This window comes from Gigantopelta aegis, chromosome 14, assembly GCF_016097555.1.
Source record: "Gigantopelta aegis isolate Gae_Host chromosome 14, Gae_host_genome, whole genome shotgun sequence".
NCBI classification, from domain to species: domain Eukaryota; kingdom Metazoa; phylum Mollusca; class Gastropoda; order Neomphalida; family Peltospiridae; genus Gigantopelta; species Gigantopelta aegis.
Window position 1 is genome coordinate 16,525,909 of NC_054712.1, and position 7,109 is coordinate 16,533,017.

Sequence of the window (7,109 nt, forward strand, 5' to 3'; positions counted from 1 at the left end):
GGAGTTCGTCTAACGCTTTTTGTAGGTTGAGTTTCTGATAAAAGTACTAGGTCATCTGCCCATAATAAATGCGACACTCTTTCATTTAGTAGGTGGGGCGAGTGGCAGTCGCTGGAAAGATATCGGCTAAATACATAGTGGGACTTAAAATTATATCCCTGTTTCACTCCTACTGTAGATGGGAACATGTCAATTTGATTGTTAATTTTAGTTTGGTTTTGCTGTACATAGCTTTTAAGATCTGAAAGAATTTCCGCCAATACCCAGTCTAAATTTAAGGAGTAAGCCCAAACAGTGTCGAATGCTTTGTGGAAATCACAGAGATAAAGCTTGCTTTTTTTCTGTTCAATGTATTTGTTAATCAGCGTTTTTATGATAAAAATGTTTCTGTAGTTCTTCTATTCTCTCTAAAGCCAGCTTGGTTGTCTGCTATTAGGTTTTCTGATTCAATGTGACGTGTTAATCGTTTATTTTATGGAGGAGAATATTTTCCCTAGACAGCTTGTAATGGTAATTGTTGTTTGGGTCTTTTTTTGTGTATTGGTGTGATATAACCAACTGTCCAAGAGGAAGGTAGTATTCCATACTGGAATACTAAATAATTTTGCTATGGGTGATATGTTTTATTTCCATATTTTAACATTTCGTTGGTAACTTGGTCTAAGCCACATGCCTTATTGTTTTTCAGTGATTGTAGGGCTGTTTTAATCTCTTTGATCGTGATACTTTGGTCTAGTACATTGTTATTAGTTTGGGTGAATTCCGTATCAAAAGTTCATCGAGCAATCTAGCATCAGATTCTATATTCACGGTTGTGTGTTGGGTAGGTTCAGCATTTATATCTCTAAAAATGTTCGTGTATTTTCTTTGCCATATTTCTCTGGCAGGTTGATACATTTGCTGGTTCTTTCTGTTAGGTTATTTATTAAATAGGCCTGTGGGTTACTGTGTGTAGGTTTTTTTTGGAGTTTGTCATACAACATGTTTTTTTCGATTGTTTGTGTGCTTTCTTTGCTTTCTTTAGTTGTTTTTTATATTGGATGTATTTTCCGAATTCTAGTGTTATTAGGTTCCTTAGATAGTGATTTAACAACTTCGGTAAATTAACTCTTGAGTTTTTGGATGTCTATTGGCATTTTTTTATTTTTAGCTTTTTTGTTTGTTATTGCAGATGCGAGTTTTGGGGACATGATCTAGATGCTGCTCCAATGTGTATGTTGGTGAACTTGTTTACTGCTTTCTATATTTGTGTAGGAGTTATTGATGGGGTCATTCATAAAAGTTTGTATTTTGTATTGTGCTTCATCTCCTAGGAGACTGTTTATATATGCCATCTTGTTTTTTTCAGACAGTTGATATTTTGTATGTATTGGATGAAGTGGAATAGTGTCACTACTGGTATGGGTTATGTTACATTTCAGTATATAAATAAATATAATTAAAGAACCGGAAATTTATATAAAAAGTATTAAGTTTTAATCACCACAAGCTCACATGCCTTAAACCTTAGTGGTATATGGGCACGTTAAAAAAGTTCAAGCTCAAGCCGTCGGTAGCCAAATTAGCCATTGGCTAATTTAAAAAAAGAAAAACAGAAAGAAGGCTAATACAGTTTGCAAGCTGCTAAAATTTTAGCTAAACCATTTTCTATCTTCTGATGTGAACAAAGGGTTACATAATCTATCAGATACCTCAAACATAATAATACGAAATATTCAATTAGTGTAATAGCGATCTCGCGACAGGTATAAAAAAACCCAGTGTCATCCGGAATAGGCCGACAGTGACGTTGTTTTTTGATACTCTAAATAGGGAAGGAAGGGTAATGTTTTATATAACGACGCACTCAACACATTTTATTTACGGTTATATGACATCGGACACATAGATATTGAGACAGGAAACCCGATGCCGTCACCTCATCGATTAGTAGCAAAGCAGTTTTTATATGCACTATCCCACAGACAGGATATTACATACCACGGCCTTTGTTACATCAGTATTGGAGCACTGGCTGGAATGAAAAATAGCCCACCGACGGGGATCGGTCGTGCATCAAGAGAGCGCTGTACCACTGAGCTACAGCCATGCCCCTTGTTAATAGGGCGACAGACAAACATAAATAATGTGGTTTGAAAAAACAAAGAAGAGGTGTGCATGGAGAGGGTATAGTCCCCCTCCCCACGCAACGCCAATGTTCCTCCTTAGGTACGGTTTGAAGCAACTCGGAATCAAAAACGTTAAGTAATGGTCATTCATGTAGTATTCTCTGTTTATCCAAGAACATTCTACAGTGGTCACGATTTAAACGCTTGATGACAATGCTATTAATCTATAAATATATAAATAATATAACAAAAAGAGAATGCCTTTTTTAAAGAGTGAATATTTGAAAACATAAACCACACCTGGATAGGCCAGTAGTATAATACATGCCACACCTGGATAGGTCAGTAGTATAATACATGAATTAACAAAAAGGAAATGTCGGTATTTAATTAAAATAACTTTATTGAAATCCAACAGTTAAAGCTCCTATATCCGGTTTCCATGTTATAGTGTCGAGAATACTAATGCAAAATACCCTACACAGCACCTTTATTACACTCGTCCGTCTTCGCTATCAACGGATATCGTCAAAAACCTACTATTCAATTCGCAAGATGTAAAAATGCAGTTATGTCTTCTTTTTTTTAAATTTAGTAATCGATGTTATAACATGGTAACTTTATATAGCAGCTTTTAACTGTTGGGTTTCAATCAACGAAGTACATTGAACCTTCGGACCATTAACCTTCGGACTATAGAGCGGATACAGTGTTAAAATAGCTATCGTTATGTTAAACACCAGTAATTTAAAATGTACTAAGGTCTCAAAGTTTCTTTTCATGCAATCTAAAAATACCTCCCATTAAAATAAATAATATGGTGGTATATTTAGGACACACACATTTTTTTCTTACTTTTAAAAATACTAAACTTCAACTTATATTCCGAAATCTGGACTTGTTTTGTTAAGTGCTTAACTTATTATTTTGAAATGTCAGCATATTATCTCAAAATTTTGATTATAATGTTAAGCTCTCAACCTTTTAACATGACTATATGCCACTGAAGGTACTCACGCATTGCCAAAACATAGATATAGCATTCGACAATGTAATCTGAAAGCTCAAGATAATATGTTCAGCCCTCAACATCAATATAATAAGTGGAGGTCTCAACAAAAGGCCCACTTTCCATTAATATTATCTGCGCGCGGAAACATGCATTTTCATATCTACATTTTTGTAATTTGACGTCATCAAAGTACTTTTAAGTTACAAGTAACACCGATCGACTGTTTTTTCTGCGCATGTTGAATGCACACTCGACTTATTATCTCGAGCTCTTGACTTATTATCTTGAGCGCATTACCGATTATCTCAAGCGCTCGGCATTATTTCAAATGCTCATCTTATTATCTTGAGCGCTTGCATGACCTATTATCTCAAGTGCTTGACTTTTATTATCTAAAGCGTTTGACTGATTATCCTGAGTGCTCAACTTATTATGTTAAAATGTTGACTTATTATCACGAGTGCTCGATTTGCTAGCTCAAGTGCTTGACTTATCATCTCAAGTGCTCAACTTATTATCCTTAGTCATTAACTTATTATCTTGAGTGTTCGATTTATTATCTCCAGCGCTTGACTTATTATCTTGAGCGCTCAACTTCTGGATCAGAACTGTACAGCCCAAAAAGAGAATTGCAAAAGAAAAACACATGCATGTTGTCTAGAGTTAATATGTTGAGCGATTGACATAATACATTGATCGCTTGAGATAATAAGTTGAGAGCACAAGATCATAAGCTATGTTTCCCACTAATAGCAAGGGATCTTTTATATGCACACTCTCATAGACAGGAAAACAAATACCACGGCATTTGACCATTTGTCGTGCACTGGTTGGAACAAGAAAAACCCAATCAGTTGACGGGATCCACCAAGGTGGTTCGATCCAGCGACGCAAGCACCTAAGGCGAGCACTCAACCGACTGAGCTAAACCCCGTCCGCGCCCAGCCAAAAAGATAATTGAAAAATACACATACTTGATGATGAGAGGTAGAATGTTGAGCGCTCGACAAAAATAAATCAATAGCACGAGATAATGTTTCCAGTATTCATTTCATTTCAACTTATTTTCGTGCTTATATCCAATTAAGGTTCAAGTACGCTGTCCTGAGCACACACACCTCAGCTATCTGGGCTGTCTGTCCAGGACAGTGGGTTAGTTGTTAGTTTGTTAGTGGTTAGTGAGAGAGAAGGGGGTGTGGTGGCCTTACACCTACCCATTGAACCCTTAAGAACTCGCTCTGAGTCGGAGCTGATAGCGGGCTGCAAACCCTGTACCTACCAGCCAGTAGCAGTAAGGCATCTTTTATATGTACTTGGATATACCAGTCATGGGACACTGATTGGGACGGAAAAAAACCATTCACAAAATAATTCGCTGAGGAGATTCATTCCTATAACCAAAGACCCTCAGGTGAGCACTCTACCCACATCTAGATCCCACTCCATTGAGGTAATAAGTCGAAATCAAGATAATAAGTCGAAAGTTCGAGATCTTTAAAGTAAAAAAATATAACTTTGTGTCCTACATATACCACTGTAGTTATTGGTAGTCCGTTTAAACACAGACACACACACACACACACACACACACACACACACACACACACACACACACACACACACACACACACACACACCAACACACACATATCAAAAGATCCCTTGCTGCATTAGAAAAAAAATGTACCGGGTTTCCTCTGATGACTACATGTCAGAATTACCACGTTTGACAACCAATGTGTTCTAGTGGTGTCGTTAAACTTGTATCTAACCAGACCGGGCTCGAATTAAATAAATAATTTGTAATGTAAAACTGAAGATTGATTTATTTCTTTACAAAATAAATCGTACACCTGGAGTTATATATATACCCGGCCCGTACGTATTGGTATGGTCCGCGGTACGGTGGCCGCATAAATAGTCTCGTTCGATATTTTTAGAATTTGTATGCATCCAAATAACGTTATAAAATGCCAAGTATGATTGGTCTATATTTAAATTATTATTTACAGACGGAATTTCACCTGGACATGGGAGTCCACGCAATGCTGTTAGATCTACTGGTAGACCAGTAGAGCTAATTTTAATCAGATATGTAGATCCTCTGTTTTAAAGACTACCTTTAAACCACCACCTATCCCACACATAAAGAGGAACATACATACAGACATATATATATATAGTGTCTAAACCGAACTCACTTCGTACCGTCGAAATAGTCCGGTTTACAAAGAAGACCGGTTTAGATAGAGTTCATCCAGAGTTATGGTTCTTGAATGATCGACAACTCGCGATCAACAATGACATTTGAACCCATGGATGGTTGAAAAACACAGTCATACAAGCCAGACTTGCAATCGATTATTTCACAGACATAAACAATATACCTAAAGGAACATTCCTGAGTTTGCTGCAATTTTTAAGATGTTATCCACTAACAGAGACTTTTTAAAGGCATACTGTCACGGATTTAAGGACCATATTTCCCTAAAAATGGATAATAAATAAAAATTACATTAATTGTTGGAAACCAAATATAGCTATTGCATCACCTTAACTGAACCATGATGGAGTGAAATCCATGTCATCCCTCTCGGCAATTTTAGTTTTTGAATTATGGACCATTGCCATAATTCAATTATTTTTACAAAATGTCATTAATAAATGGAGCATGGCGGTTATGAAGATGGTTGAATACAGTACATTTAGGGACAAATCAAATTATTTATGTTCAGGTAATACTTTGTTAGACCATTAAATAGGTCAGTGATCTGTGACAATATGCCTTTAACGATTGTAATTACATATCAAATATATTTTTATGCATAAAATATTAGTGGCTGCACATTAAATGTGTTTCTGGTCGTTTAATATTTGTACTAGGTTAAATTTCATTTTATTTCCTAAAACATTATTTATTCGTACGTACGAAATTATTTGAATACAAAATCCAGATATAACGGCCTACCGCAATAAGAGTAAACTTCACACGAGTGTGATTACATTTTGTATTTGATCTTGCGACGGCGTCCTGATTACTCGGCAAGTGACGATCATTGTTCAACTAATTAAGCAGCCCGTAGTTCAGTCAAATCTCAATCCGGTGAAGACAAAGCTAATTATGAACGGTTCTTTCGTTCTTGATTTTTGATCCGGAGTCATGAGTAGACAGAGTACGGATTAGGCAGAGTTTTATACCTAAGAGATAAACGGTAGCTGGACGGGGATTTAGAAATGGACCGGTTTACGCAGAGATCCGGATTACACAGAATCCGGTTTAGTCAGAGTCCAATATATATATATCTATTTCCAATAATTATATTAAAGATTAAAACTAGCATAGTGTTCAATGTTTTGTTGTTTTGGGTTTTTTTTTAATGAAAGATATAGTTTTTAGAGAGGAAACCAGCTACATATACATATACATATATACATATATACATATATACATATACATATACATATATACATATATACATATACATATATACATATATACATATACATGTATATATATATATATATGTATCTATATATATATATATATGTATATATATATATATATATATACATATATATATATAATATATATATAAATATAAAACTAAATATATAAATAGAGAGAGAGAGAGAGAGAGAGAGAGAGAGAGAGAGAGAGAGAGAGAGAGAGAGAGAGAGAGAGAGAGAGAGAGAGAGTGAGTTAAAGTTTATTTTGTTTAACAAAACCACTGGAGCACATATGTTATTAATCATCGGCTATTGGATGTCAACCATTTGGTAATTTTGACAAATAGTTTTTAGAGAGGAAATCAGCTACATTTTCACAGACAGGATAGCACATACTACGGCCTTTGATATACCAGTCGTGGTTTACGCAGAGATCCGGATTACACAGAATCCGCTTTAGACAGAGTCCACTGTGTATATATATACATAATTATCTATTTCCAATAATTATATTAAAGATTAAAACTAGCATAGTGTTGTTT